Here is a 25139-nt window from a genome sequence, read left to right on the forward strand (position 1 = left end):
TGCCAAAAGCCCATAAATCTTTGCAGCAGGTGCAGCAGGGGATCTGTTTCAGTCAGTCAATGCCAAAGACTAGAGAGAACATGTATCCCAAATGGCACCCTATTCCTATATAGTATAGGACCTGGTCAAAAGAAGTACACTATAACGGGAATAGGTTGCAATTTAGGATGTAAGTCTAGAGCAGGCATGGGCAGATATCATATTAAAAACCGCAAACAAAACCCTACTGCAAAATGTGTAGAATTGCAAAATATTTGCTGTGAAACTGCAAAAATATGTCTCTCCTCAAATCAAATGAAATGTTATTTGTCACATGCTTTGTAAATAACAGGTGTAAACTAACAGTGAAACACTTACTTACTTCCTCCCCATGGCTAAATGAGTAGAATTACATGAAATGAGTTAGAACATTTCAAAATCTACTTTCTGCGCCCCAAGGCAAAATGTGTAGAATTGAAATTAACTCTAAACGTAACTTTTTCTCTTTGCTGTCAAGAGGGGTACCGCTAAAATGTGGGCGCCAAAAAGGCTGAGGCCTTTGACTGCATGTGTGGGTATGGATGTGGGAATGCAGACCCGCGTGTGCCACTGCGGGCCCTCATCCCTGGTCTAGAGCAGAGCCCAATAGGGAACACAGGGGCACGGGCCCTATCCTTTTTTTTTTTTTAATTACATTTTGTTGTTGTTGTCATTTCTCTGTAACATTACTAGCAATTTTATGAAGTTGGCTTTAGCTAGCTTTGAAAGATTCCCAATCTCCTTACCTTATAACTAGCTACCAAGAAGCCATTTCAGGTTATGCATTAAGTTCGAGTATCTTAGCTGGTGTGCTTGTTGGAAAGCTTGGTACAAAAGCATGTAATAACTAAATATACTGAAAAAGACTCACATTCCTTTCAATCTTTTACCCAGATTTGAGCAGAGATGCAGAGTAGCATATTTCGTTTCTTGAAAAAAAATAACCACCAGTCAGGAGGATTTGACATAGAATTAAGCATAATGAATATGTCTCTAGATTGCAGAAAAAAAATGCTGTTTCAGGTGTTCTCCAATTTACGGTCAGGGGCCTAGAACCCCCTCCAGCCATCCTCATATACTTTTATGTCACCTCAGATCTTTGGGGTGCATGACACCCTTGGTCTAGAGTCTAGGCCATGGTAATCGCTTCAGAACAGCGTCTGCCACTGCCTGCTGGAATGACACAGCTGTCAAGCATTCTTATTTCTTACCACGGCTTACACCTATGGCTACATCCTAAATTGCACCCTGTTTCATATATAGTGCACTAATTTTGACCAGGACCCATACAAAAGTAGGGCACTATATACTGTAGGATTTTTAAAAAGTGTTTTATTTAACTAGGCAAGTCAGTTAAGAACAAATTCTTATTTACAATGACGGCCTACCCCAGACAACACTGGGCCAATTGTGCACCGTCCTATGGGACTCTCAATCACAGCTGGATGTGATACAGCCTGGATTTAAACCAGGGACTGTAGTGACACCTCGTGCAATGATATGCAGGGCCTTAGATCGCTGCGCCACTCAGGAGCCCGAGGAATAGGATCATATTCCCTATTTAGTGCACAAATGTTGACCAGGGCCCATACATGGCACACCCTATTCCCCATGGGCCCCACCCTATTCCCCTCTCCCATCACAGGCCTTCCTTGTCCTATTTATCAGATAGACAAAGCTATTGCAGATTACTTTCGGATTATTAATATCTTTCTGAGCATTAAATTACACTGCATTCTGTGTCAGAGCCTGCTTTTATACTTTATTACATACAGTCACACATGTTTGACTGTGGTCAAGAGGCTTGGATCTATCGTTTGATTGTCTGTCTGTCGTACCAGAATACTAGTACTCGGTGTAACATCACCACCAAGTAGCTGTTGTGTACACTTTTATCGTACGCTAGATGGCGTACCAGAGCAACCTAAAATATATACGTTTAGAGCATTGTAGACGTCTCATTATGCTATGCAGCTGGGTATTAGACAACAAATAATGGGGTTAGATAGAAAATATTTGTCCAGAAAACGTCTGGACAGATGACATTGAGAATCTGACATAAGTGTGTTCCCGCCAGCTGTTTAAATGGTTCTGAGACCCGCCCCTATTCTCACAGAACGATTGTGACGCGAGGTCCCCATGGAGACAGAGGAGGGAGAAATGTCATTGTCGTTTTAAAATCACATGGACCGAGTTTTGATCGCTCCGTCTGTGTGCAATAAAATAGCTACAAACAATGTGAAATTGCTCATAAAAGTATCCAGGAGCTGCTGCCGACCAAGTAGTTTAAGATACCATCGGTAGCTTGGAAACGGTAAGCCTTTATCAAATGAAATATGAATTTGCATGCAAGATCTAGTCTAACGTTACGGATGTAGCTATCTAACGTTAGCTAGCTTAGTGCTAGTTAGCTTGCCCGTAACAACAGTAGAGGTCTGTTTATGATGGTCAGGATGGTCTTTGTAACTAGCTACCATGCAAACTGTAAACTTGCGTTGTGCGCTAACTAGCCAACGATGAACCAACCATGTGAAGATTCTTGAAACAGGCTTAGTGTTTTGATGGCAACAGGTTAGCATTTTTAAGGTGGTGCGCAGTCCTTGTGCTTCTTCCTTCAATCAAACCATTTTAGAAGCTTTCTTGCCATTGAGGTTGGCTATACAAATACTGTTACACACGAACATTTGAATCTTATTTCTACCGCAATTCCTCGGAAAAAAACCGATTCGTTTTTCTTGAAAATGCCCGGCTCGCTGAGATGCAAATAAATTCTTGCTCCAGTCCTTTGTTTACTTTAGTTGATGATGGCACACTAACGTTATGCCCATTTCTATGCAACTTTATGGAGGAACTCTCCCTAAAACCTCGAGTCCAGCTTTTATACACTGCGGGGTATGGGCGCTGCTCCCAGTTTTATTTCAGATCAAGATACTGATGAAATTTAACAGCACCAGACAAGATTATATTTATGCATATAGACAATTGCACATAGTGCTGCTGTTTTCTCATTCTCAAAATGTCCAAAGCTGATTTGTAGATTTACTATTGATATTTTAAAAGCTGTTATACAACCATGTACAGCAGCTAAATCCCTTTCACTTCATGAAATGTTCTTTATCCAATTAGTGAGATAAATCCTGATTTGGGGCACAGTGGTCTAAGGCACTGCATCTCAGTGCAAGAGGCGTCACTACAGGCCCTGGTTCGAATCCAGGCTGTATCACATCTGGCCGTGATTGGGAGTCCCATAGGGCGGCACACAATTGGCCCAGCGTCGTCTGGGTTTGGCCAGGGAAGGCCGTCATTGTAAATAAGAATTAGTTCTTAACTGACTTGCCTAGTTAAATAAAGGTATCCTTTAAAACTATCATTTTAATATCATGGATGGTCAGTCCTTGCGTCCATAGCTCTGGCTATGAGTTTGAGAGTAGTAAAAAAGAAATCTGTCCCATCCCTTTGCTTTGTTGTGAAACAGTGACAGGGAGGACGCTTTGTTATTGTTTCAACTGCTGCTTGCCGCTTTAACAACCTTTTGGCCTTTTGCAAGTAACACAGTTCGACATGGATAAATCTGTCGGGAAAAAGTTATTGTGCTGTATTTCAAAATAGCCCTGTATAGGTTTACTTCACCGGCTGCCAGTGGTTATGGAAAGTGGGTCTGATTGGAATAGCGTAGTGTCGGCTAGCAGGTAGCTCGAGATTTTTCTGTTAAAGTACTCTGCCCTGTTGTCACAGGTGTGAACAGGTGTGTGTGTGTGAAGCAGCAACCTGGTGAGAGGGTGGGCATCTCATCTGCCCTGTTGATTACTTCTCCTGTCTTTCCCACATGAAGTCGCTCCGTCACAGACTTTCACATAGCATTCTCTCTGTTTTACTGAGGCTGTGGTACTATTGTCCAGACGGACTTCATTACAGGCTACTGCTGTGGTTTGTGGTCCCGGTGGGTCTCCAATATGTTTCTTCTGTCATATAGGCCTAACAGCAGGAAGCGCTGAGGCCTGGGAACAACTCTCCTCTTCTTTCTTGGTTTTGTGTGTTCCTTCCTAAAGGAAGTCATGCTTAGGACAGGCTCAAACTCAAGGCTCTATTGTGGCCACATTTTATTTGTGAGCCACTGACATAATGGGCATATTTCTCCTTGGAGTGTATCCCAAATGGCATGTTTTTCCCCGGTGGGTCTTGGTCCAAAGTAGTGCACTATATAGAGTATCCCTATAGTGTGCCATTTGGGATTCAACCCCATGTCTAATTGTAAAGAACCTGTCCCTCTAGTGCTGAGGTTGATGATGGCAGTTATTTTTGATATAGGTCCTGAGTAGAGGCTAGGTCACAGTGGAAACTCTCCTTATGCATTAAGTCCTGTTCTAGTCACCCTGCTGCTCTGCCCACTGACCTGGCTCAACCTCATTGTTTCCCCCCTTACTGTGACACCGGCTTCTCTCTGCTGGTTGTAAACTAGGAAGGTGTGAGGAGGGAGGCCCACCCCAGTTTGTCACACCGGCCGGCATCCCAAATCATACCTTATTCCCGACTTCTGACTGGGGCCCTATGGGGGCACTACATAGGGAATTAGGTTCCGTTTTGAGATGTAGCCACAGCCTACCTAATCAGCCGCTGGCTCAGGAAGGGGTCGGGAAGGGTGGAGCCCCCCGCTCCCCCACCGCTGACTCAGGAAGGGCCAGGAGAGGGAAGGGTGGAGCCCACGCCCACCACCGCTGGGCAGGGGTGTCCTAACAGTTGAATGTGTCAGTCCTCACTCATGGCATCGGCAACCAATGACGTAAATGGCTGCCATGGGGCAAGGGGTGGCTTCCTCCGCTTCAGTAATCCTGATACGCCCCTTTTATTGGGAAAATATGAGTCCCTGGAAAATGCATCAAGGAGGACTGGTGGGTGGTGGATGTGCTGGCACACACTCTGTGTGGAACTTGTTGGGGGGCACAAGCAAACAGTTTCCCTGATGCTGGAAACAGAGCTACAATTCAATCTATGAAGAAACGATTAGCTATAAAAGCATGGAAACCTTGCAAATGATCTCGCTTTCCCTTGCAAATTATATCCCTGTACGCACTTGATTTCTACATTGGATTATTCCGTTGTGTTAGACCCTTTTATGTTTTTATGCTGTGAAAGCAGTTGCGTATGGCTGAGTCAAGTGATCCCAACTCATGAGGAGGCCTCTTCTGGGAATCCAGCTTTGTTCTCAAAGCCCCTGGGATCAGTCACTCTTGACAGTAGTGAGAGAACTTGTTACTCTGTGGCTGGTAATACCCCCCAGGTCACTCTTGACAGAAGTGAGAACCTGTTACTTTGTGGCTGGTAATACCCCCCCAGATCACTCTTGACAGTAGTGAGAGAACCTGTTACTCTGTGGCTGGTAATAGCCCCCAGGTCACTCTTGACAGTAGTGAGAGAACATGTTACTCTGTGGCTGGTAATAGCCCCCCAGGTCACTCTTGACAGTAGTGAGGGAAGCTGTTACTCTGTGGCTGGGGGGGGGGCAGATCACTCTTGACAGTAGTGAGAGGACCTGTTACTTTGTGGCTTTTAATACCCCCCAGATCACTCTTGACAGAAGTGAGAGAACCTGTTACTCTGTGGCTGGTAATACCCCCAGATCACTCTTGACAGTAGTGAGGGAACCTGTTACTCTGTGGCTGGTAATACCCCCAGGTCACTCTTGACAGTAGTGAGAGAACCTGTTACTCTGTGGCTGGTAATACCCCCCAGGTCACTCTTGACAGTAGTGAGGGAACCTGTTACTCTGTGGCTGGTAATACCCCCCCAGGTCACTCTTGACAGTAGTGAGAGAACCTGTTACTCTGTGGCTGGTAATACCCCCCCAGGTCACTCTTGACAGTAGTGAGGGAACCTGTTACTTTGTGGCTGGCTGGTAATACCGCCCCAAGTTCATAGCAGAACCAGCCATGTTGCCCAGAGCCAAGTTTCACAGCTACAGCTCAAATGGCACCCTATTACCTATTTAGTGCACTACTTTTGACCAGGACTAGGGCCCATAGGTCTTGGTCAAAGTAGTGCACTATATAGGGAATAGGGTGCCATTTGTTAATTGGCCCTCCATCTGACTTTCCTCTGGCCTTCTGCATGCAGGACCTGGCTCCCAGCCAACCAACTGCTGTTAAAGAAGCATAAAGAGACAGAATACAACTGGTGGAGCTTTGGGACTCGTATGGGAGCCTAATAAATGGTTATGTTAGGATTCCCTAAGGAGCAGGCCTCCCCTTTTCCTCATATTGGCATTTTGGAGCTCTAATTGGGCACAGACATCACAGCCCAGGCAAGCCCACTGGTACGCATGTACACTCTCAAAAAGAGAGGCAAGCAGGAAGCACATTGTTTTAAAAGGGAACTTTTTCTGGAAGTGCAAATAGGTTCCTGACCCATTTGGATCGACCACTCTGAAAGGTGAGATCTCCGTTAAGTTTGAAGCTATTCCTGTTATTTCTGCTTGTTACAAGGCAGAGCTTTCTGCTTTTCCGTTTTTGTTCTGTAATGATATGGTCTTTGACTTTTATAGAATGTTTAGCCTCGTGGCAAAGTAATAGCAGGTATTGCACCGATGCTTCTTAGAATTACAGAGCTGTACGTCTCATTGTGCTGTGTGGATATAATGTCCTTCATTAATTACAGAGCTGTACGTCTCATTGTGCTGTGTGGATATAATGTCCTTCATTAATTACAGAGCTGTACGTCTCATTGTGCTGTGTGGATATAGTTGTCCTTCATGAATTACAGAGCTGTACGTCTCATTGTGCTGTGTGGATATAGTTGTCCTTCATGAATTACAGAGCTGTATGTCTCATTGTGCTGTGTGGATATAGTTGTCCTTCATGAATTACAGAGCTGTACGTCTCATTGTGCTGTGTGGATATAGTTGTCCTTCATGAATTACAGAGCTGTACGTCTCATTGTGCTGTGTGGATATAGTTTTCCTTCATGAATTACAGAGCTGTACGTCTCATTGTGCTGTGTGGATATAGTTTTCCTTCATGAATTACAGAGCTGTACGTCTCATTGTGCTGTGTGGATATAGTTGTCCTTCGTGAATTGTTAACAGGGTAAGTCAGTCAATTGGTATTTAGGAAAATCCTCAGCAATTTAATGCTTTACATTGTGGAGACGTGTTGGACATGTTTCTTTGTTGTATTTTTCTCCCTACAGTAGCTTGTTGTATTTTTCTCCCTACAGTAGCTTGTTGTATTTTTCTCCCTACAGTAGCTTTGTGTATTTTTCTCCCTACAGTAGCTTGTTGTATTTTTCTCCCTACAGTAGCTTGTTGTATTTTTCTCCCTACAGTAGCTTGTTGTGTATTTTTCTCCCTACAGTAGCTTGTTGTATTTTTCTCCCTACAGTAGCTTGTTGTATTTTTCTCCCTACAGTAGCTTGTTGTATTTTTCTCCCTACAGTAGCTTGTTGTATTTTTCTCCCTACAGTAGCTTGTTGTATTTTTCTCCCTACAGTAGCTTGTTGTATTTTTCTCCCTACAGTAGCTTGTTGTATGATGTAATCTTCTGCAGGATTAATTAACTTAGTGAAAGAGATTCCCAAGCAAGTGACTGACGAAGTTCAACCAACCCATGAGGAAAGACTCAACGCAGGCCTCTGAAGTTCAGGAGGTTCCTTCAAGCCTGCAGGCAGCTGCACAGTTTACGCTAGTTAGCATGGCGTGCATTATCTCCAGAAAACTCCAGAGCCATACTAACTCATTTAAATGTTGCTGTTGCTCACAGAGGTCTTCTTGACCTGGCTCGTCTTTCATCTGGTTCTCTCACCCTCATCTGATATATTCCATCTGACATGGCCTTTTTAATGACACTCTGGGGAGGGGATTCTCCAGACACTCCTAATCTTGATTTATGAAGTGCCAGTGAGACCTTACTCTAGGGAGTGTGCGCTCGCTTGTCTGCTGATGGACGGCTCTGGTTATGTGTGTCCTAAAGGGCACCCTGTTATCTACATAGTGCACTGCTTATAGGGCTTTGGTCAAAAGCAGTGAAGTGTATATATAGGGAATTGGGTGGTGTTTGAGACTGCTGGCTAGTGTCAGCCAAGCCTCAGAGGACCCCATAGCATAGACAGGCACCACAGAGATACAATGAAGGGAAATGCTTCCTGTGGGGGATCCCGCCAACTTCTGCCACACTTGGCTAAATCAGATGGGATATTTTTGGAATTTTGTGATGGGGAGGGGGGGGTGAAGCAATTGTATTTGTCATCTGCAAAGAGCTCAGAGCACTGGCATATTTGCCTGTGTTTATGGAAGGCTTTGAGGCAGTGAAGCTATATTTAAGATCACCTCTGGAGTCCTTAAGGGTGGAAAGTGCCAGTGCCTGCTGGTGCCTGTTCTGACTGCCAACACTGTAGAGCTGTCAGATGAGCACACGAATGCCGGCCTCTCTTAACCTGATATCTAATCTTGAAAACTGGCACATGGAAACAAGACCATGGTACGGTTGTCAGCTTTCTTAGACGGGTAAAAACCCAAGTTTTGCTTTGCTGCTGACCTCACGTTCTCCCTCCAGAGAACTAGGCTAACTAGTACCAGGATCACCTCACGTTCTTCCCTCCAGAGAACTAGGCTAACTAGTACCAGGATCACCTCACGTTCTCCCCTCCAGAGAACTAGGCTAACTAGTACCAGGATCACCTCACGTTCTCCCCTCCAGAGAACTAGGCTAACTAGTACCAGGATCACCTCACGTTCTCCAGAGAACCTCCAGAGAACTAGGCTAACTAGTACCAGGATCGCTCAACTTCTATTTCTGTCTCGAGTTTCCACATTTTATGGCGCTAGGGGCTGTTTGACCTACCTATATTGTAGGTCATAGGCCCTATGTATTATCAGTGACACTCCAGCAGTTCGAGATGACTGGAAGAGGAACTAAAGTGACACTTGAGTTAGGATTTTTCAAACAGTCTTTGGCAGGTTTGTTTTTCTCTGAAAAGGTAAGATGGATTGGACTGGTGTTATTGTCATTGTAGTGGGAAAATGCTAGCAAATTTGAACCCGTGTGAGATGTGATTACTGCAATCTACTGTAAATGACAGGCCCAGGCCTTGAATTTAGTGATTTTAGGGGCAAGGCCATATGGCGTTCAAGCGGTGCCCAATCTGCCACAGCACCAACGCCATTAACCAAAATATCCAATTAAATTGATTTGAAAACTGAATACCTGAGGCACTGTTTCTTCTGAAGTTGCCATTTGCGCAACTTCACCAATCTTGCAATCTAAGCGTAGGCAGTCAACATTTTGAAACTATTTAACCATAAACGTAATTGTTTAAAACCTGGACGTTTTGGGGTATTTTATGAGGCATGTCTTAGAGTTACTAGCATAGGAATGTTATGGGGATTCTTTCATAAACACTTCCTCATATGCCACTGAAACCAGTATTTATCTCATGTTCTCAACTTTCTTTCGTTGTTGAGGAGCCAAAGACACAATCCTAGTCATAGTAACAACCCTAACAACCCTAGTCATATTAACAGCCCTAGTCATATTAACAGCCCTAACAACCCTAGTCATATTAACAGCCCTAGTCATATTAACAGCCCTAGTCATATTAACAGCCCTAGTCATATTAACAGCCCTAGTCATATTAACAGCCCTAGTCATAGTAACAACCCTAGTCATAGTAACAACCCTAGTCATAGTAACAGCCCTAGTCATATTAACAGCCCTAGTCATATTAACAGCCCTAGTCATATTAACAGCCCTAGTCATATTAACAGCCCTAGCCATAGTAACAACCCTAGTCATATTAACAACCCTAGTCATATTAACAACCCTAGTCATATTAACAGCCCTAGTCATATTAACAGCCCTAGTCATATTAACAGCCCTAACAGCCCTAGTTATAGTAACAACCCTAGTCATATTAACAGCCCTAGTCATATTAACAGCCCTAGTCATAGTAACAGCCCTAGTCATAGTAACAGCCCTAGTCATAGTAACAGCCCTAGTCATAGTAACAGCCCTAGTCATAGTAACAGCCCTAGTCATAGTAACAGCCCTAGTCATATTAACAGCCCTAGTCATATTAACAGCCCTAGTCATATTAACAGCCCTAACAGCCCTAGTCATATTAACAGCCCTAGTCATATTAACAGCCCTAGTCATTATTAACAGCCCTAGTCATATTAATTAACAGCCCTAGTCATATTAATTAACAGCCCTAGTCATATTAATTAACAGCCCTAGTCATATTAATTAACAGCCCTAGTCATATTAATTAACAGCCCTAGTCATATTAACAACCCTAGTCATATTAACAGCCCTAGTCATAGTACAGCCCTAACAACCCTAGTCATAGTAACAACCCTAGTCATATTAACAACCCTAGTCATATTAACAGCCCTAGTCATATTAACAGCCCTAGTCATATTAACAGCCCTAGTCATATTAACAACCCTAGTCATATTAACAGCCCTAGTCATAGTACAGCCCTAACAACCCTAGTCATAGTAACAACCCTAGTCATATTAACAGCCCTAGTCATATTAACAGCCCTAGTCATATTAACAGCCCTAACAACCCTAGTCATAGTAACAGTCATAGTAACAGCCCTAGTCATAGTAACAACCCTAGTCATATTAACAGCCCTAGTCATATTAACAGCCCTAGTCATATTAACAGCCCTAGTCATATTAACAGCCCTAACAGCCCTAGTCATAGTAACAACCCTAGTCATATTAACAGCCCTAGTCATAGTAACATCCCTAGTCATAGTAACATCCCTAACAGCCCTAACAATTAACAGCCCTAACAACCCTAGTCATATTAACAGCCCTAGTCATAGTAACAGCCCTAACAATTAACAGCCCTAACAGCCCTAGTCATATTAACAGCCCTAGTCATATTAACAGCCCTAGTCATATTAACAGCCCTAGTCATATTAACAGCCCTAGTCATATTAACAGCCCTAGTCATATTAACAGCCCTAACAGCCCTAGTCATAGTAACAGTCATAGTAACAGCCCTAGTCATAGTAACAGCCCTAGTCATAGTAACAGCCCTAGTCATAGTAACAACCCTAGTCATATTAACAGCCCTAGTCATATTAACAGCCCTAGTCATATTAACAGCCCTAACAGCCCTAGTCATAGTAACAACCCTAGTCATATTAACAGCCCTAGTCATAGTAACAGCCCTAACAACCCTAGTCATATTAACAGCCCTAGTCATATTAACAGCCCTAGTCATAGTAACAACCCTAGTCATATTAACAGCCCTAGTCATATTAACAGCCCTAACAGCCCTAGTCATAGTAACAACCCTAGTCATATTAACAGCCCTAGTCATAGTAACAGCCCTAACAACCCTAGTCATATTAACAACCCTAGTCATATTAACAGCCCTAACAGCCCTAGTCATAGTAACAACCCTAGTCATATTAACAGCCCTAGTCATAGTAACAGCCCTAACAACCCTAGTCATATTAACAACCCTAGTCATATTAACAACCCTAGTCATAGTAACAACCCTAACAATTTACAGCCCTAACAACCCTAGTCATATTAACAGCCCTAGTCATATTAACAGCCCTAACAGCCCTAGTCATAGTAACAGTCATAGTAACAGCCCTAGTCATAGTAACAACCCTAGTCATAGTAACAGCCCTAGTCATAGTAACAGCCCTAGTCATAGTAACAGCCCTAGTCATATTAACAACCCTAGTCATATTAACAGCCCTAGTCATATTAACAGCCCTAACAGCCCTAGTCATAGTAACAACCCTAGTCATAGTAACAACCCTAGTCATAGTAACAACCCTAGTCATAGTAACAACCCTAGTCATAGTAACAACCCTAGTCATAGTAACAACCCTAGTCATAGTAACAATCCTAGTCATAGTAACAATCCTAGTCATAGCAACAACCCTAGTCATATTAACAGCCCTAGTCATATTAACAGCCCTAGTCATATTAACAGCCCTAGTCATATTAACAACCCTAGTCATATTAACAACCCTAGTCATATTAACAGCCCTAGTCATATTAACAGCCCTAGTCATATTAACAGCCCTAGTCATATTAACAGCCCTAACAACCCTAGTCATAGTAACAGCCCTAACAATTAACAGCCCTAGTCATATTAACAGCCCTAGTCATATTAACAGCCCTAGTCATATTAACAGCCCTAGTCATATTAACAGCCCTAGTCATATTAACAGCCCTAACAACCCTAGTCATAGTAACAGTCATAGTCAGTAACAGCCCTAGTCATAGTAACAGCCCTAGTCATAGTAACAGCCCTAGTCATAGTAACAGCCCTAGTCATAGTAACAACCCTAGTCATATTAACAGCCCTAGTCATATTAACAGCCCTAGTCATATTAACAGCCCTAACAGCCCTAGTCATAGTAACAACCCTAGTCATATTAACAGCCCTAGTCATAGTAACAGCCCTAACAACCCTAGTCATATTAACAACCCTAGTCATAGTAACAGCCCTAGTCATAGTAACAGCCCTAGTCATAGTAACAGCCCTAGTCATATTAACAGCCCTAGTCATATTAACAGCCCTAACAGCCCTAGTCATAGTAACAACCCTAGTCATATTAACAGCCCTAGTCATAGTAACAGCCCTAACAACCCTAGTCATAGTAACAACCCTAACAATTAACAGCCCTAACAACCCTAGTCATATTAACAGCCCTAGTCATATTAACAGCCCTAACAGCCCTAGTCATAGTAACAGCCCTAGTCATAGTAACAGCCCTAGTCATAGTAACAGCCCTAGTCATAGTAACAGCCCTAGTCATAGTAACAGCCCTAGTCATAGTAACAGCCCTAGTCATATTAACAACCCTAGTCATATTAACAACCCTAGTCATATTAACAGCCCTAACAGCCCTAGTCATAGTAACAGCCCTAGTCATAGTAACAATCCTAGTCATAGTAACAATCCTAGTCATAGTAACAATCCTAGTCATAGTAACAATCCTAGTCATAGTAACAATCCTAGTCATAGCAACAACCCTAGTCATATTAACAGCCCTAGTCATATTAACAGCCCTAGTCATATTAACAGCCCTAGTCATATTAACAACCCTAGTCATATTAACAACCCTAGTCATATTAACAACCCTAGTCATATTAACAGCCCTAGTCATATTAACAGCCCTAGTCATATTAACAGCCCTAGTCATATTAACAGCCCTAGTCATATTAACAGCCCTAACAGCCCTAGTCATAGTAACAGCCCTAACAATTAACAGCCTAGTCTAACAACCCTAGTCATATTAACAGCCCTAGTCATATTAACAGCCCTAGTCATATTAACAGCCCTAGTCATATTAACAGCCCTAGTCATATTAACAGCCCTAACAACCCTAGTCATAGTAACAGTCATAGTAACAGCCCTAGTCATAGTAACAGCCCTAGTCATAGTAACAGCCCTAGTCATAGTAACAACCCTAGTCATAGTAACAGCCCTAGTCATATTAACAGCCCTAGTCATATTAACAGCCCTAGTCATATTAACAGCCCTAACAGCCCTAGTCATAGTAACAACCCTAGTCATATTAACAGCCCTAACAGCCCTAGTCATAGTAACAACCCTAGTCATATTAACAGCCCTAGTCATAGTAACAGCCCTAACAACCCTAGTCATATTAACAGCCCTAGTCATATTAACAGCCCTAGTCATATTAACAGCCCTAGTCATATTAACAGCCCTAACAGTCATAGTCATAGTAACAGTCATAGTAACAGCCCTAGTCATAGTAACAGCCCTAGTCATAGTAACAGCCCTAGTCATAGTAACAGCCCTAGTCATAGTAACAGCCCTAGTCATAGTAACAGCCCTAGTCATATTAACAGCCCTAGTCATATTAACAGCCCTAGTCATATTAACAGCCCTAACAGCCCTAGTCATAGTAACAACCCTAGTCATATTAACAGCCCTAGTCATAGTAACAGCCCTAACAACCCTAGTCATATTAACAACCCTAGTCATAGTAACAACCCTAGTCATATTAACAGCCCTAGTCATATTAACAGCCCTAGTCATGTTAACAGCCCTAGTCATATTAACAGCCCTAGTCATATTAACAGCCCTAACAGCCCTAGTCATAGCAACAACCCTAGTCATATTAACAGCCCTAGTCATAGTAACAGCCCTAACAACCCTAGTCATATTAACAACCCTAGTCATAGTAACAACCCTAACAATTTACAGCCCTAACAACCCTAGTCATATTAACAGCCCTAGTCATATTAACAGCCCTAGTCATATTAACAGCCCTAGTCATATTAACAGCCCTAACAGCCCTAGTCATAGTAACAGTCATAGTAACAGCCCTAGTCATAGTAACAACCCTAGTCATAGTAACAGCCCTAGTCATATTAACAGCCCTAGTCATATTAACAGCCCTAACAGCCCTAGTCATAGTAACAGTCATAGTAACAGCCCTAGTCATAGTAACAGCCCTAGTCATAGTAACAGCCCTAGTCATAGTAACAACCCTAGTCATAGTAACAGCCCTAGTCATATTAACAGCCCTAGTCATATTAACAGCCCTAGTCATATTAACAGCCCTAACAGCCCTAGTCATAGTAACAACCCTAGTCATATTAACAGCCCTAACAGCCCTAGTCATAGTAACAACCCTAGTCATATTAACAGCCCTAGTCATAGTAACAGCCCTAACAACCCTAGTCATATTAACAGCCCTAGTCATATTAACAGCCCTAGTCATATTAACAGCCCTAACAGCCCTAGTCATAGTAACAGTCATAGTAACAGCCCTAGTCATAGTAACAGCCCTAGTCATATTAACAGCCCTAGTCATATTAACAGCCCTAGTCATATTAACAGCCCTAACAGCCCTAGTCATAGTAACAACCCTAGTCATATTAACAGCCCTAGTCATAGTAACAGCCCTAACAACCCTAGTCATATTAACAACCCTAGTCATAGTAACAACCCTAGTCATATTAACAGCCCTAGTCATATTAACAGCCCTAGTCATGTTAACAGCCCTAGTCATATTAACAGCCCTAGTCATATTAACAGCCCTAACAGCCCTAGTCATAGCAACAACCCTAGTCATATTAACAGCCCTAGTCATAGTAACAGCCCTAACAACCCTAGTCATATTAACAACCCTAGTCATAGTAACAACCCTAACAATTTACAGCCCTAACAACCCTAGTCATATTAACAGCCCTAGTCATATTAACAGCCCTAGTCATATTAACAGCCCTAGTCATATTAACAGCCCTAACAGCCCTAGTCATAGTAACAGTCATAGTAACAGCCCTAGTCATAGTAACAACCCTAGTCATAGTAACAGCCCTAGTCATAGTAACAGCCCTAGTCATATTAACAGCCCTAACAGCCCTAGTCATAGTAACAGCCCTAACAATTAACAGCCCTAACAACCCTAGTCATATTAACAGCCCTAGTCATAGTAACAACCCTAGTCATAGTAACAACCCTAGTCATAGTAACAACCCTAGTCATAGTAACAACCCTAGTCATAGTAACAACCCTAGTCATAGTAACAACCCTAGTCATAGTAACAACCCTAGTCATAGTAACAACCCTAGTCATAGTAACAACCCTAGTCATAGTAACAACCCTAGTCATAGTAACAACCCTAGTCATATTAACAACCCTAGTCATATTAACAGCCCTAGTCATATTAACAGCCCTAGTCATATTAACAGCCCTAACAACCCTAGTCATATTAACAGCCCTAGTCATATTAACAGCCCTAACAATTAACAGCCCTAACAACCCTAGTCATATTAACAGCCCTAGTCATATTAACAGCCCTAGTCATATTAACAGCCCTAGTCATATTAACAGCCCTAGTCATATTAACAGCCCTAGTCATATTAACAGCCCTAACAACCCTAGTCATAGTAACAGCCCTAGTCATATTAACAGCCCTAACAATTAACAGCCCTAACAACCAAATCAAATCAAATCAAATTTTATTTGTCACATACACATGGTTAGCAGATGTTAATGCGAGTGTAGCGAAATGCTTGTGCTTCTAGTTCCGACAATGCAGTAATAACGAACAAGTAATCTAACTAACAATTCCAAAAAAACTACTGTCTTATACACAGTGTAAGGGGATAAAGAATATGTACATAAGGATATATGAATGAGTGATGGTACAGAGCAGCATAGGCAAGATACAGTAGATGATATCGAGTACAGTATATACATATGAGATAAGTATGTAAACCAAGTGGCATAGTTAAAGTGGCTAGTGATACATGTATTACATAAGGATGCAATCGATGATATAGAGTACAGTATCAACGTATGCATATGAGATGAATAATGTAGGGTAAGTAACATTATATAAGGTAGCATTGTTTAAAGTGGCTAGTGATATATTTACATAATTTCCCATCAATTCCCATGATTAAAGTGGCTGGAGTAGAGTCAGTGTCATTGACAGTGTGTTGGCAGTAGCCACTCAATGTTAGTGGTGGCTGTTTAACAGTCTGATGGCCTTGAGATAGAAGCTGTTTTTCAGTCTCTCGGTCCCAGCTTTGATGCACCTGTACTGACCTCGCCTTCTGGATGACAGCGGGGTGAACAGGCAGTGGCTCGGGTGGTTGATGTCCTTGATGATCTTTATGGCCTTCCTGTAGCATCGGGTGGTGTAGGTGTCCTGGAGGGCAGGTAGTTTGCCCCGGTGATGCGTTGTGCAGACCTCACTACCCTCTGGAGAGCCTTACGGTTGACCCTAGTCATAGTAACAGCCCTAGTCAGAGTAACAGCCCTAGTCATATTAACAGCCCTAACAATTAACAGCCCTAACAGCCCTAGTCAGAGTAACAGCCCTAGTCAGAGTAACAACCCATGCTTGTGTTTTTAGATCTTTCTAAATTTCTGAAGGATATGAAACCTCACGGTGCATTTTTGAGAGTGGTGTTTTCCCGCGTTTTGCATTTTGGAGCATTCACACTGGCGTGTGTGCATTGCTGCGCTCATAATGTGAAGAAATAGCCAAATAGTTTATCAAAATGTTTAGGCTAAACGTTCTGATCCGTTGCTTTTAAAATGTTTTTGATATACAGTGGTTGTATTAATTTGTGATCTGTCGTCCCACAACTGTCCCAGAGTCTGTTTGGAATATTTATTTCTCACACAGAAGGACAAGCTGACCAATAGAATGGGTCAACGTTTGTACTATGGGGGATAGTAGATTGACAGGCTTTTGGTTGATGTCGGCTGATGAAAAGTAAAATGTGGACAGTTCTAACATTTTCAATATGCGCCTCGGAATTCAATAGATAGGATGAGCGCCATTGCATCCCCGACGTCTGTCTTCACTTCATCCCTGATGTGTCTGACCCGATCACATGACGGGCGTCGGCGAATAAGAATTGAGATATCTGAGAGACCCATGTCAGTGAGAGGTGCTTTGGAGCACGGCAATTTGGCACCCGGGAGAAGGGAATTCTAATTATTATATTCAGCCCAAGGGCACAACAGCCACTTTGGATGTAAGGCATGGGGACATTACTGCCACACGCAAGGGGGACATTACTGCCACACGCAAGGGGGACATTACTGCCACACGCAAGGGGGACATTACTGCCACATGCAAGGGGGACATTACTGCCACACGCAAGGGGGACATTACTGCCACACGCAAGGGGGACATTACTGCCACACGCAAGGGGGACATTACTGCCACACGCAAGGGGGACATTACTGCCACACGCAAGGGGGACATTACTGCCACACGCATGGGGGACATTGCTGCCACACGCAAGGGGGACATTGCTGCCACACGCAAGGGGGACATTACTGCCACACGCATGGGGGACATTGCTGCCACACGCAAGGGGGCATTGCTGCCACACGCAAGGGGGGCATTGCTGCCACACGCAAGGGGGCATTGCTGCCACACGCAAGGGGGGATTGCTGCCACACGCAAGGGGGGCATTGCTGCCACACGCAAGGGGGCATTGCTGCCACACGCAAGGGGGCATTGCTGCCACACGCAAGGGGGGCATTGCTGCCACACGCAAGGGGGGCATTGCTGCCACACGCAAGGGGGCATTGCTGCCACACGCAAGGGGGGCATTGCTGCCACACGCAAGGGGGCATTGCTGCCACACGCAAGGGGGGCATTGCTGCCACACGCAAGGGGGCATTGCTGCCACACGCAAGGGGGGCATTGCTGCCACACGCAAGGGGGCATTGCTGCCACACGCAAGGGGGGCATTGCTGCCACACGCAAGGGGGGCATTGCTGCCACACGAGGGGGCATTGCTGCCACACGCAAGGGGGGCATTGCTGCCACACGCAAGGGGGCATTGCTGCCACACGCAAGGGGGCATTGCTGCCACACGCAAGGGGGCATTGCTGCCAGTGTTAAGGGGGGCATTGCTGCCACACGCAAGGGGGCATTGCTGCCACACGCAAGGGGGCATTGCTGCCACACGCAAGGGGGCTTCGACTCCATGCCACCGGAATATTCGAGGCCTGCATAGCCCTCCTGTAACTCAGTGTTAAATAACCCAGGGCATGTGTACTGCTAGTCACCTAGTTCTACGCAGTATTAAATAACCCAGGGCATGTGTACTGCTAGTCACCTAGTTCTACGCAGTATTAAATAACCCAGGGCATGTGTACTGTAAGTCACCTAGTTCTACACAGTGTTAAATAACCCAGGGCATGTGTACTGCTAGTCCCCTAGTTCTACACAGTATTAAATAACCCAGGCATGTGTACTGCTAGTTCTACGCAGTATTAAATAACCCAGGGCATGTGTACTGCTAGTCACCTAGTTCTACGCAGTATTAAATAACCCAGGGCATGTGTACTGCTAGTTCTACGCAGTATTAAATAACCCAGGGCATGTGTACTGCTAGTCACCTAGTTCTACGCAGTATTAAATAACCCAGGGCATATGTACTGCTAGTTCTACGCAGTATTAAATAACCCAGGGCATGTGTACTGCTAGTCACCTAGTTCTACGCAGTATTAAATAACCCAGGGCATGTGTACTGCTAGTCCCCTAGTTCTACACAGTATTAAATAACCCAGGGCATGTGTACTGCAAGTCCCCTAGTTCTACACAGTGTTACATAACCCAGGGCATATGTACTGCAAGTCCCCTAGTTCTACACAGTGTTACATAACCCAGGGCATATGTACTGTAAGTTACCTAGTTCTACACAGTTCTTGCTTCCAAGTGAATGCAGCCTGGTTGGTATATTTAGCCCTAATCCTTCAGTAGCCTAATTCCCCATGACTTTCAATTCGGAGTGGAATTCAGAATGCCAAACAGAAGTTCATTGTTAGATGTTGTCTGAGGTCATTGGTAGCAAGGCTGAAGATGAGAAGTAGTTGCTTAACGTTGAAAAGGGAATCTGAGGTGAAAGGCATGTAGCCTGAGTGCCAGTCTGTTTGTGCCATCATGCCAAACCTTTGTCACTCATGGTCATGTTTGGCTTGACAATGGCATCAATGGAGCTGGTAAGAGCACAAACAGATGTGGGACCGGGCTAAAGGCAGGCTGGCTGCACCATGGATCATGTGAACCCCTGTAGTACTGTAGCCTAACGTCCAATCGATCAGCAGCAACGAGGTGTCTGATCTGAATCCAGGACAACTCAATACGAGCGGCAACTCTCTAAAGATAGAGGAAGAAGACATTTACACCATGAGCCCAGCGGGGTCAGTAATGCAGAATGAAATCCTCATGTCTAGCAGGGCGTTAAGAGGTATTCAGTTCCGGTGTTCCACACCCTGTGGCTTCTATTTATATCTGAAACACCAATCCTGTATGTCTCAGTTGTGGCTTACAGCAGGTCCACCAGTCCTCATGTGATCTGTTGTGGCCTGGATGAAAGAGTTCAGTTGCAGCAGCAGCTGGCTTCCTGCTCATAACACAGGAAGTGCAATAAAAAAAGGAAGTTGGAATGAAGATGCTTGAAAGCTATTGCGCAAGGATTAGTCAAGTGTGCATGTGTATTTGTTGCCTTGATCAAACCCATGTGTCAAGCTCAACATGTCCCGTGATGATATATTTACCAGGGGGATTTGAAAGCTACAGACCGTGTTGCTCCTAGCAGCATCTTCCTACTGGGCCGTGTTGCTCCTAGCATAGCAACATCTTCCTACTGGGCCGTGTTGCTCCTAGCAACTTCTGCCATCTTCCTACTGGGCCGTGTTGCTCCTAGCAGCATCTTCCTACTGGGCCGTGTTGCTCCTAGCAACATCTTCCTACTGGGCCGTGTTGCTCCTAGCAACATCTTCCTACTGGGCCGTGTTGCTCCTAGCAACATCTTCCTACTGGGCCGTGTTGCTCCTAGCAACTTCTGCCTACTATATAGCCAAGTATTTCCAGGAAATAAATTCAGCCTTATCATGTTAGAAATACCATTTTGGTGAGGTTCTTAAGATTCACTGGTAGGTCTAACCCTCTTCCAATCTTTGTGCCATGCCTGCGTCCCAAATGGCACTCTTTTCCCTATATGTGCACTACTGGTCAAACGTTTTAGAACACTTTCTCATTCCAGGGTTTTTCTTTATTTTTACTATTTTCTACATTGTAGAATAATAGTGACCATCAAAACTATGAAATAACACATGGAATCACGTAGTAACCAAAAAAGTGTTATAAAATATATTTTGAATTGTTTATTTGAGATTCTTCAAATAGCCACCCTTTGCCTTTTGGCATTCTCTTAACCAGCTTTACCTAGATGCTTTTCCAACAGTTTTGAGAGTTCCCACATATGCTGAGCACTTGTTGGCTGCTTTTGTTTCACTCTGCGGTCCGACTCGTCCCAAACCATCTCAATTTGGTTGAGGTCGGTGGATTGTGGAGGCCAGGTCATCTGATTCAGCACTCATCACTCTCCTCCTTGGTAAAATAGCCCTTACACAGCCTGGAGGTGTATTGGGTCATTGTTCTGTTGAAAAACAAATGATAGTCCCACTAAGCCCAAACCAAATGGGATGGAGTATAGCTGCAGAATGCTGTGGTAAGCCATGCTGGTTAAGTGTGCCTTGAATTCTAAATAAATCACAGACAGTATCACCAGCAAAGCACCCCCACACCATCACACCTCCTCCTCCATGCTTTACCGTGGGAACCACACATGCAGAGATCATCCGTTCACCCACACCATAACACCTCCTCCTCCATGCTTTACAGTGGGAAATACACATGCAGAGATCATCCGTTCACCCACACCATAACACCTCCTCCTCCATGCTTTACCGTGGGAAATACACATGCAGAGATCATCTGTTCACCCACACCATCACACCTCCTCCTCCATGCTTTACCGTGGGAAATACACATGCAGAGATCATCCGTTCACCCACACCATCACACCTCCTCCTCCATGCTTTACGGTGGGAAATACACATGCAGAGATCATCCGTTCACCCACACCATCACACCTCCTCCTCCATGCTTTACCGTGGGAAATACACATGCAGAGATCATCCGTTCACCCACACGGCGTCTCACAAAGACACAGTGGTTGGAACCAAAAATCTACAATTTCGGTCTTCAGACCAAAGGGCAGATTCCCACTGGTCTAATGTCCATTGCTCGTGTTTCTTGGCCCAAGCAAGTCTCTTCTTCTTATTGGTGTCCTTTAGTAGTGGTTTCTTTGCAGCAATTTGACCATGAAGGCCTGATTCACACAGTCTCCTCTGAACAGTTGATGTTGAGATGTGTCTGTTGCTTGTACTCTGTGAAGCATTTATTTGGGCTGCAATTTCTGAGGCTGGAAAACTCTAATGAACTTCCTCTGCAGGATAAGAGGTAACTCTGGGTTTTCCATTCCTGTGGTGGTCCTCATGAGAGCCAGTTTCATCATAGCGATTGATTGTTTTTGCGACTGCACTTGAAGAAACTTTTTAAGTTTTTGAAATTTCTATGTTGACTGACCTTCATGTCTTAAAGTAATGATGGACAGTCGTTTCTGTTTGCTTATTTGAGCTGTTCTTGCCATAATATGGACTTGGTCTTTTACCGAACAAGGCTATATTCTAGAGGTCGACCGATTTTATGATTTTTCGATACCGATTATTGGAGGACCAAAAAAAGACTACCGATTTAATTGGCCGATTTAAAAAAATATATATATATTTTTTACGAATTTAAAATATTTTTTTGAAATATATATATTTATAATAATGACAATTACAACAATACTGAATGAACACTGAACACTTTTATTTTAACTTAACTTAATATAATACATCAATAAAATCAATTTAGTATCAAATAAATAATGAAACATGTTCAATTTGGTTTAAATAATGGAAAAACAAAGTGTTGTAGAAGAAAGTAAAAGTGCAATATGTGCCATGTAAAAAAGCTAATGTTTAAGTTCCTTACTCAGATCATGAGAACATCTGAAAGCTGGTGGTTCCTTTTAACATGAGTCTTCAATATTCCCAGGTAAGTTTTAGGTTGTAGTTATTATAGGACTATTTCTCTATACCATTTGTATTTCATATACCTTTGACTATTGAATGTTCTAATAGAGACTTAGTAATGCCAGCTTAATTTCTGGAGTTGATACGTCATAAACTGGAGGCTTGACGTCATAAACAGTGCAATGCTTGAAGCATTGTGAAAAGCTGCTGGCAAACGCAAGGAAGTGCTGTTTGAATGAATGCTTACAAGCCTGCTGCTGCCTACTACCACTCAGTCAGACTGTTCTATCAAATCATAGACTTAATTATAATATAATAACACACAGAAATACAAGCCTTAGGTCATTAATATGGTCAAATCCGTAAACTATCATTTCGAAAACAAAACGTTTATTCTTTCAGTGAAATAAGGAACCGTTCCGTATTTTATCTAACGGGTGGCATCCATATGTCTAAATATTGCTGTTACTTTGCACAACCTTCAATGTTGTGTCATAATTACGTAAAATTCTGGCAAATTAGTTCGCAACGAGCCAGGCGGCCCAAACTGCTGCATATACCCTGACTCTGCGTGCAATGAACGCAAGATAAGTGACACAATTTCCCTAGTTAAAATAAATTCATGTTAGCAGGCAATATTAACTAAATATGCAGGTTTAAAAATATATACTTGTGTATTGAGTTTAAGAAAGGCGTCGATGTTTATGGTTAGGTACACATTGGTGCAACGACAGTGCGTTTTCTGTGAATGCGCTTGTTAAATCACCCGTTTGTCGAAGTAGGCTGTGATTCAATGATAAATTATCAGGCACCGCATCGATTATATGCAACGCAGGACAAGCTAGATAAACTAGTAATATCATCAACCATGTGTAGTTAACTAGTGATTATGTTAAGATTGATTGTTTTTTTATAAGATACGTTTAATCCTAGCTAGCACCTTACCTTGGCTCCTTGCTGCACTCGCACAACAGGTAGTCAGCCTGCCACACAGTCTCCTCGTGAAGTGCAATGTAATCGGCCATAATCGGTGTCCAAAAATGCAGATTACCGATTGTTATGAAAACTTAAAATTGGCCCGACCTTTACTATATTCTGTATACCTTGTCACAACACAACTGATTGGCTCTAACACATTAAAAAGGAAAGAAATTCCACAAATTGACTTAATTTAATTAATTTACATGCATTTCAGGTGACTACCTCATGAAGTTGGTTCAGAGAATGCCATGAGTGTGCAAAGCTGTCATCAAGGCAAAATGTGGCTATTTGAAGAATCTCAAATATAAAATAGATTTAGATTTCTTTAGCACTTTTTTGGTTACTACATGATTCCATATGTGTTATTTCATAGTTGTGATGTCTTCACTATTATTCTACAATGTAAAAAATAGTACAAATGAAAGAAAAACACTTGACTGAGTAGGTGTTCTAAAACATTTGACCTGTTTTGTGTCTGTGTTTGATCAGAGACGTTAAAAGTAGTGTGTACACACACACACACACACACACACACACTACTTTTAATGTCTCTGGTCAAAAGTTAAAGGGAATAGAGTGCCATTTGGGACGTAGCCTACCCCATGTCTAAACCATAGATCTGTGACTGGCTCAGAGTTGAGCAAGTACATCAGACAGAGCAGAGATAGTAGAGCAATCTGTTCCTGTTTCTCTACATGAGAGTGCAGCTTTCTTGTGGGTTACCCTTAGTTCAGCTAAATTAACCAGTGTGCCACTCGAGCTGACATTGGCCTTTGGAGTGGGCTCTGTTGGGGGAAAAAAGCCATTCATCCTATTTTTGGAAGCTGGTATGTCCTCCGCAGGACTCCCCGCTCTAAGAGAAAACAGTATTGGAGTGGGGTTTTGTGTAGAAGCCACATCAAGCACGTAGCTTTCCGGGAAAAATCCATCTTATCCCCTATGGCCTTTTTATAGATGTGTATGACACACACAAGTCCCCATAGCCAGAAGCCTTGTAGGCCTACTTTTTACCAGACTGTAGTTGCTCGCCGAGGCTTGCAGATGCCACAGGTGGAGAGGGCCTATTGGCAGCAATAACAACAGTGATGATGTCATAAAGATAATGAATCTCTCTGGTTGGTTACCTCCTCTGACCATGTGAGCCAACCAAGGGGAAAAAAGGATGAGCTCATGTTATCTCAGTGATTATATTACTCATACTTACGTCCACTTTCCATACAGAGCAGTTCATCTAGTCCACTCAGCTGAACGCATTAGCTAGATATTTGATGACCGCACTCACTGAGGTGATTCCAAGGTTACACTGTGTACACACGTCTTCAGGTAACCCTGGGTGGGTTTTTTAAAACGTATTTATTTAACCTTTATCCAACCAGGAAGTCCCATTAAGGTCAGAAGACCTCTTTTACAAGGGAGACCTTGCCAAGAGGGTAGCAATGGTGTGTGGGGTACAATCAAATCACATTTTATTGGTCACATCCACATATTTAGCCGATGTTATTGCGGGCGTAGTGAAATGCTGGTGTTCCTAGCTCCAACAGTGCAGTAGTATCTAACAATACACACACACACACACATCTAAAAGTAAAAGAATGGAATTAAGAAATATATAAATATTAGGATGAGCAATGTCGGAGTGGCATTGACTAAATACAGTAGAATCGAATACAGTATATACATATGAAATGAGTAAAACGGTATGTAAACATTAATAATGGATTTGATGTC

General features: G+C 43.1%; 1 protein-coding gene across 1 annotated transcript in view; it reads left to right on the top strand.

Moving 5' to 3' along the window:
- Positions 1–2168: 2168 nt before the first annotated feature.
- LOC112243682 (protein tyrosine phosphatase type IVA 3) overlaps positions 2169–25139 on the top strand; it is a 54590-nt gene continuing 31619 nt past the window's right edge. The window contains exon 1 of the mRNA XM_042314218.1: positions 2169–2332. The gene's annotated coding sequence lies outside the window, so the exon portion shown is untranslated. The remainder of the gene's footprint in view (positions 2333–25139) is intronic.

This window comes from Oncorhynchus tshawytscha, unplaced genomic scaffold (assembly GCF_018296145.1).
Source record: "Oncorhynchus tshawytscha isolate Ot180627B unplaced genomic scaffold, Otsh_v2.0 Un_contig_4177_pilon_pilon, whole genome shotgun sequence".
Classification (NCBI taxonomy): Eukaryota; Metazoa; Chordata; class Actinopteri; order Salmoniformes; family Salmonidae; genus Oncorhynchus; species Oncorhynchus tshawytscha.